Genomic DNA, 8,741 nt, shown 5'->3' on the forward strand with positions numbered 1-8,741 from the left:
TACTATCAACCTTGATCTAACAATGACACATAGAGCCCAAGAAGAGAATATGTATTCTTTTCACACTCACATAAGTTGATCACCTACCAGGTCATAAAGGTTGTTTTCGAAATTGCATAGACTCTATGTTAAAAATAACTCACAAATCAACAAAAGAACAATTAAAATAAAATTGAATAAAAAATCATAAATTTGGAAAGCAAAAATCACACATCTAGGTAACCAATGAGTTTTGTGTTTGTCTGTTTGTTTGAGACATTCTTGCTCTGTCACCCAGGCTGGAATGTAGTGGGGCGATCTTGGCTCACTGTAACCTCGGCCTCCTGGGCTCAAACTATTCTCCTGCCTCAGCCTCCACAGTAGCAGAGATTACAAGCCTGTGTCACCAAGCCTGGCTAATTTTATATTTTTAGTAGAGACATGATTTCACCATGTTGTCCAGGCTGATCTTGAACTCCTGACCTCAGGTGATCCAACCGTCTTGGCCTCCCAAAGTGCTGGAATTACAGGCATGAGCCACCACAACTGGCCACTAATGAGTTAAAGAAAAAAAAAATCACAATGGAGGTTGTAAAATATTTGGAACTGAATAACAATGAAAGCATTATGTATCAAATTTATGGGAGTCAATGAAAACAAGAATTATAGAGAAATTTATAGTCTTAAATTCATGTGTTAAATTAAATATTAAAAATAAATGAGTTAGGTATTCAAGAAGAAAATGAAAAACTGATTAAATTCAAATAAAATAGAAAAGAATAAATAAGAGTAAAAGTAATGGAAAAAAACTGTTAATGATCTGCAAAATTAAAAGCTGGTAATTGCATTACTAATAGAAAAGGAAAACCTCAAGCAAGGGTGCCCAATTAGAAAGAAAAAGGGATGAATTACATGTATATAAAAGAATACTATAAAAAACTGAATTCTTATCAATTCAAAAACTTAGATAACATGAAAAACTGTATATAAGTATATAGAGAGATAAAAACATATATATGTGTATGTATACACAAACACACATAGATATATATATACACACAAAATTTACTCAAGAAAAAGAACATCTGAATAAAGCAATCATCATTAAATAAACTGAATTGCTAGTCAATGGTTGGCTTTCCATAAGGAAAGAGATAATATTGAATACCCAGCTCATACTGTACACAAAAATAAACTCGAGAAAAATTAAATGCCTATATATATTTTTAAAAACCAACCTTTTATAATTATCATAATAAAATTTAAGAGAACATGTTTAGGAATTAGAATAAAGACTAATATCTTAAGACCTCAAAAAAGCAAAAACCATAAAGAAACAAATTGATAAACTTGACTACATAGAGATGAAATTTTCTAAATTACAATACACCACAAAACACACAAGTAAAAACCCAGAAGAAGATATTTTGCTAGTGATACGGATTTGAATGCAGGATACAATTCCTATAATCATTAAGAAAAAAGACAAATTAGAAAAAAGACAAATTAGAAATACCATTAGAAAAGTTAGTCAAAATATATGAACAAGCCATGCTCAGATGAGGAAATATAACATCCCTAATAATCAGTCAAATGCAAATTTTAAACTGTAAGACATCATCAGGTAAGCTAAATAATAACAAAAATGGGAGAGAATATGAGGAAACAATTGCTCTCATACAGTGCTGATAGAAGCATAAACTGATACAATCATCTTGAAGAAGAATTTAGTAATTAAAAATATGACTATCTTTCAGTTCAACAATTTCATTCCTAGCCAAATACCTTCCAATCTCATCATACTCTCATCCTCTTGATAAAGAAAACCAATCCAAATCCAAATGGTTTTACAGGTTATTTTATCAAACCCTAAAAAGAAAAGAAAACCCAGAGAATTTCATCCTATATTAACCAAATAGTTTCAAGAAATTGGAAAAAAATAAAAATTATCCTGTTCATTTTACTGTATATGATAACCTTGTTATAAAAGTTAGGATAACTTTGACACTTAAACCAGAAATTCTCACACGTATCTGTAAGAAGGATAGCACAAAAATGCTCACTGCAATATTATTCGAAATAGCCAATATTTACAAAATGCAAATTTCTATTGGTAAGGAAATGGATACATTATAGAAAGTTCTAATTATTGACTACTATACAGCAGTTAAAACGAATGAACTACTACTCAGCCATAAAAAGGAATGAATCAATGCCATTCACAGCAACCTGGATGGAATTGGATACTACTAATTTAAGTGAAGTAATTCAGGAATGGAAAACCAAACATAGTATGTTCTCACTTATAAGTGAGAGCTAAGCTGTGAGGATGCAAAGGCATAAGAATGACACAGTGGACTTTGAGGACTCAAAGGGAAAGGGTGGGAAGGGGGTGAGGGATACAAGACTACAATCTGGGTTCAGTGTATACTGCTTGAGTAATGGGTGCACCAAAATCTCAGACATCACCACTAAAGAACTTATTCATGTAACCAAATATGACCTGTTCCCCAAAAACCTATGGAAATAATTTTTAAAAAATTGAAAGGACTAGAGATATGTGTATCAACATAGATTGCAAAAACACAAAAAATGAGAAAAATAAGAACACTAAAGCTGGTACATCTGTGTAAAACCATAGGTTGCCACATGTTCTATAAACACACACACACACATACACACCACACCACACCAAATTCACTTTAGTGGAGAGGAAAGGAGTATAATGAAATTGGGGAGATGTACAATAAGCTTCGACTTGGCTGGAGAAAAAAGTGAAAGATTAAAACAAAACCAAGTTTTCTCTGACTCTGCCCAGGCCAGGGCCCCCAGTCAGGGCCTTCCCCAGAACACCAGTGCAGGGACAGCGTTTCCTTTCACCAAATGTGAATCATTTGCACACATTGCATCATCGGTGAGTCAGCCAGCATCCCATAGGGCACTTTGATGCAGCCAAAATATTTTAAGTTTCCCTTCCTTCTCCCTTTCTAAGGACCAAAAAACTACAGCTGGCTTCCCTGGCTTCTGGCAGCCATGAGAATTCTTTTATTATTGCCTGGGACCCCGGCAAACAAACATCTCTAGTCTTTTCTTTCCTTTTCAGGCTCTGTATTCATCTTCCGAGACCTGACCACATACAAAAATTATTGTGCCCTGCTTCTCCTGGCAGGGCTCTGTGCCGTGATGGAAAATTCCTTCTGGACAATACAGCACAGAATTCAGAGTGCAGTCTCTGGAGTCCTATTCTCTCTGTGTGTCTGTCGGCAAGGCACCTAACTTCTATGTGCCTCAATTTCAGCCTCCATAAAATGGAAATAAAAATAGGACCTCCTGGGAAAGTTTGCGGGGAGCTTAAGTCAGAAGAGCTCACCTTTGGTGCATGCTTACTCTGTGTCAGCTACTAGGCCAAATGTTCCACCTGTCTTGTCTAACCCTCTCAAAGGTGCAATGAGGTAGACATTTTTGTCTCCCCTTTCAACAGATAGAGAAATGAAAATAGTCTGTTTAAAGTCACACAGTCAGCAACCAGTTTTGGTTTTGGGTCTTTGACCACTACGCTACATGGCACAAGAAGAATCTCCCACAGTACTTCACAGAGTTCTTGGGATATAGAAAACACTCTCTAAGTGTTAGATGTTGTAGCTGAGAGCCACACTCAGGCTATGCAGCATATAAACACAAGCTTTACAGACGTTTCCAGGCCCCCTCCACCAAGTGGGTCGCTGAGCATGATTCACTCCTGGGAAACAAACCTGTGAGAGAGATCTGCTTTTGAAAGGAAGTGTAAGACGGGTAAGAGAGCTGTATGTTCTCATCACTATGGCTCTGCTTCTGCAAACCCATTCCATGAGCCTAGCAATGAGCATCTGCCTTAACTTGCTTGTTTCATAGGCTTTCGTTGTCAAAGCTTCATAATATTGCAAGCTCTTCAAAGGCAGCAACTTCTTATATATCACCTCCTCCCTGCCCAGCTCAGCCCCTCTGTTTTCACTGATGATATGCTTGTTTTGTCTTAAATCAATAAATGGTTAGATTATTTAGACATACGTTGTTTCAATCTAAAAGGCTGAGAATCTATGGAATGAGTCAAACTTTTGAAGCAAGGAGTCAGCCGGATGCTGCTTTGGTGTCTGTGGAACCTGAAGAATAAATTAATAGGAAATTCCTTCCTGAAGTAACTGACCAATAAATAGGGAATGCTTACATCAATTTCAGTATGCTCACATAAAGGAATATTATATAGTCAATAAATGTCACAATTATAAATAAGAGAGTTTTTTTGTTTGTTTTGAGGTAGGGTCTTGGTCTGTCACCCAGACTGGAGTGCAGTGGCTCAATCTCAGCTCATGCCTACCTCCAACTGCTAGGTTCAAGTGATTTTCAAGCCTCAGCTTCCGGAGCAGTTGGGATTACAGACACACACCACCACACTCTGCTAATTTTTATATTTTTTGTAGAGACAGGGTTTCTCCATGTTGCTGAGGCTGGTCTTGAACTTTTGGCCTCAAGTGATCCACCTGCCTCAGCCTCCCAAAGTGTTGCAATTACAGGTATGAACCACTCACACTCGGCCAGGAGTTTTTAATTATAATAGGTGTTAAAGTAAACTAAATCTAGCCTGAGAAGGACTCTGTACTATATCTGAGTCTTTGTGGATGAATTGTAACTTAGCTTAATAGTCAGATGAAATGGAAAACCTAACTTAATAGTATGCACCTGTAACAATGCTGAGTGTTGGCCAATCCCAGAGGCCATACTTCAACCACTCATAGACTGCTGAATGTTCAAACTGTGTTCAAATAAGGGAAATGCCGAGCTGTAACCAATCTCACTGCTTCGGCACCTCGCTTCCAATTTCTGTATGCCACTTTACTTTTTTGGTCTGTAAATTTGTTCTGACTACGTGGCACCCCTGGAGCCTCCGTGAATTTGCTGTGATTCTGAGGGCTGCCCGATTTGTGAATTGTTCATTGCTCAATTAAACTCTTAAATTTAATTCAGCTGGTGTTTTTCTTTTATCATAGAGAAAAATGTTTATAATATAATGTTAAGTGGAAAAGTAGGATACACAATTACATAAAAAATGCAATGTCAGCTATATAGAACATAAGCACAGAAGAAAGAATGGAAGGAAGTATGATAAATTGTTTTTGTCTGAATGGCGAGATTCTGAATATTGCACTTTTTAGACTTCTCTGTGCTTTAAAATTTTTCACAATAAGCATTCACTTACTGTACTAACTGAAAATGTTAACTTTTCAAATGGTTCCTTCATAGATTCCTGCCAGACGCAGCTTCGTAGGCACATTGGTGCCTCCTCTTGTCCCTCCACCAAAGGCAGACAAAGAATGGAGTCTGAAAGCTTGATCCGGGCTTTCACTCTCCCAGCCACCAGTTAGAGGAGTTTGGATGAGCTCTTGTAAGCCTCAGTTTCCTCTTCAGATAAATAGGAATATAGGAATAACAGCGCCTCCCTACCCAGATACTGAAGGACCATCTGTGATGGAACAGAAGTGGAAGCACTTTGGAAATCCAAGTACCATCTAAACCTTAGCTAGTGGTATTTTAGGGGATTCTAGATGAATCCCCTAAAAGCTGTGATAGCACAGTGTGTTACTATTGTATCGCACGCCTAACACAAACACACACACACACACACACACACACACACACACATCGACTCACACAGGCCTTTCCACGTCAGCGTGCTTTTGTGGGAGAGAACACTTACCATGGCCGCCTTTTATCTACTCCTGTCCCAGGCCACACTCTGCTAGTCTTGCCTCTCCAGTGGCATCCTGCTTATCTTGGGTGGTAGCAGGTGGGGGTGGTTATTATTGGAACAGGAGAAGGTTGACATCATCTTGGGTGCTGCCCATGAAGTGACCACAAGGCAAGGACAGCCAAAGACAAGTGCAGAAAGAAAAGCAAACACAGGAAAGGAAGCACCAGAGTAGAGGCAGGGGAGGGCAACATTTTAGGAACTGCAGATTCTATAGCTCTAGGATCCCCATAGGGACCTGCCAGTTCTGAACATACAGTAAGCTTTGTTGCCCACCTGGTTGACTTCTCAAGATCAGCCCTGTTGATCAGAGCTCAGTGCATCATCCAGAGCAATATCTTAATGAACTGTAGCTTTTTATAGACCTTATAGGTTGCAAAATATTTGGACATATGTTTTCTCTCTTGATCCTCACAACACTGCTATAAGAAATGTATCCTCTCCATCCTAGGTCCTGGATAATTTAAATGCATCATTCAAGGTTACACATACTACTCCCAACAATCCAGTTGGATCTTAGGTAACCTAACTGTGCCTGTTGCTAATTCTTCTAGTCTCCAGGTGACAAATGTCTTGCTATGTAAAGACCCAGCTCTTTTTTTTCTTTTAATAAATTGTAGAAATTATATATAATACTTGGAGTTGGCTGGGCACAGTGCCTCATGCCTGTAAACACAGCACTTCAGGAGGCCAACGTGGGAGGATCACCTGAGGTCAGGAGTTCAAGACTAGCCTGGCCAACATGGTGAAACCCCATCTCTACTAAAAAAAAAAAATACAAAAATTAGTGCATGGTGGCTGGAGCTTGAGGCAGGGTAATTATTTGAACCCAGGAGGTGGAGGTTGCAGTGAATTGAGATTGTGTCTTTGCACACCGGTCTGGGCAACAGAGTCAGACTCCAAAAAAAAAAAACCAAAAAAAACTGGAGTTATTCATTTATTTCCACATTTATTAAGAGCCCACAGTGCATCAAACACTATTCCTTGCAACAGAGAGTTGGAGGAATAAGGTTGAACCATGTAGGACGCATATCTCACTATCTTTCTCTCTCTCTTTTTTTTACAGCAAAAAATAAATCTGTCAAGCCTCTCTCGTCTCTACCCTGGACGGTTTCAACAGGCTCATAAGTGTTCTGCCGGTCTGCGGCCCTGCCCTGTGCTTGTCTATCTTTTCATAGCTGCTCAGGGCCATCCCTAACCCTCTGGTTAGGCCTCTACTTGTTCCATGTGGCTGCAGGATAAAAAACAAGATCTTAAGATGGGCTGCAAAGGTCCCTCTGATCTGTGTCCTCCATCAGCCCCCATGTCTTTTCCATTCTCCCTGCACTTTCATACTGCCCTGCTGGTAGGTAACCACTCCCAGGCCTCCAGCACGGCTGCCTTTGCTCATGCCCAGCCTTTGCGTGCACAGCTTTCTCTGCCTGGCATACTCCCTTCTTAGTTTTGCCTGGTAAATCTCTACTTAGCCTTTAGAACAAAGCTCAGATAGTCACTTCTTCTAGAATACATTTCTGATAGTCTTCCCCGACTCCCAGCAGCCCTCAACACATGTGGAGTTAACTCCTTGTCACGTTGCACTATAAACCTTTTAGTATTATTATGCTTATTGAGTCAGAGTCTCACTCTGTCGCCCAGGCTGGAGTGCAGTGGTGCGATCTCAGCTTAGTGCAACCTCCGCCTTCTGGGTTCAAGCAATTCTCTTGTCTCAGTCTCCCAAGTAGCTGGGACTACAGGCGCACACCACCACACCTGTCTTTTTTGTATTTTTTTGTCTTTTTAGCAAAGGTGGGGTTTCACTATGTTGGCCAGGATGGTCTTGATCTCCTGACCTCGTGATCCATCTGCCTCTGCCCCCAAAGTGCTAGGATTACAGGCATGAGCCACCATGCCCGGTCCCTTTAAACCTTTTAAACCTGTTTTTCTGTCCTTCTAGATGAGTCTTCTAAAGAGGTTATAGTCACACCTTAACACCTAGCTCACATCCTGGCTGGCACATAGTAGAGACTCAATAAAATGGTTTTAAATTGAATTAATTGAATTGAGAGAACAAACTGTATTTCTAATCATAACTCACTCCCGACATAAGAAGAAAAATCTTCTGTTGTCTTCAAACCTCCTTTAGCCTGGTGTGGGGCAGGGAGGAGGAGGGAGCGTGTGATTCCACAGGTGCTATGGTTTGAATGTTTGTGTCCCTTCCAAAATTCATGTTGAATAAGAATGTGGTGCTATTAAAAGGTGGTGCAATATTTCAATGTAATACAGGGCTCAGCTTACAATGTTTCAACTTTACCATAATGCAAAAGCGATATGCATTCAGTAGAAACTGTACTTCAAGTAACCATACGACCATTCTGTTTTTTACTTTTAGTACAGTATTCAATAAATTACCTGAGATAGTCAACACTTTATTATAAAATAAGCTTTGTGTTGATGATTTTTGCCACCTACAGGCTAATGTAAGTGTTCTGAGCACATTTGAGATAGGCTAGGCTAACCTATGTATGTTTGATAGGTTACACATATCAAACACATTTTTGACTTAATATTTTCAACTTATGATGGGTTTATCAGAACACAGCCCCATTATAAGTTAAGGAGCATCAGAAGCATTAAGAGGTGGGGCCTTTAGAAGGTGATTAGGTCACGAGGCTCCCGTCTCGTGAATGGGATTAAAACCTTTATAAAAGAGGCTTTCTGGCAGGGTGCAGTGTGTCACTCCTGTAATCCCAGCACTTTGGGAGGCCGAGATGGGTGGATCACCTGAGGTCAGGAGTTCAAGACCAGCCTGGCTAACTTTGTGTAACCCCATCTCTACTGAAAATACAAAATTTGCTGGGTATGGTGGCACATGCCTGTAATTCCAGCTACTTGGGAGGCTGTGGCAGGAAAATCACTTGAATCCAGGAGGCGGAGGCTGCAGTGAGCCAGGATACTGTCACTGTACTCCAGCCTCGGCAACAGAGTGAGACTGTTAAAAAAA

This window comes from Cebus imitator, unplaced genomic scaffold (assembly GCF_001604975.1).
Source record: "Cebus imitator isolate Cc_AM_T3 unplaced genomic scaffold, Cebus_imitator-1.0 Scaffold350, whole genome shotgun sequence".
Taxonomy (NCBI): domain Eukaryota; kingdom Metazoa; phylum Chordata; class Mammalia; order Primates; family Cebidae; genus Cebus; species Cebus imitator.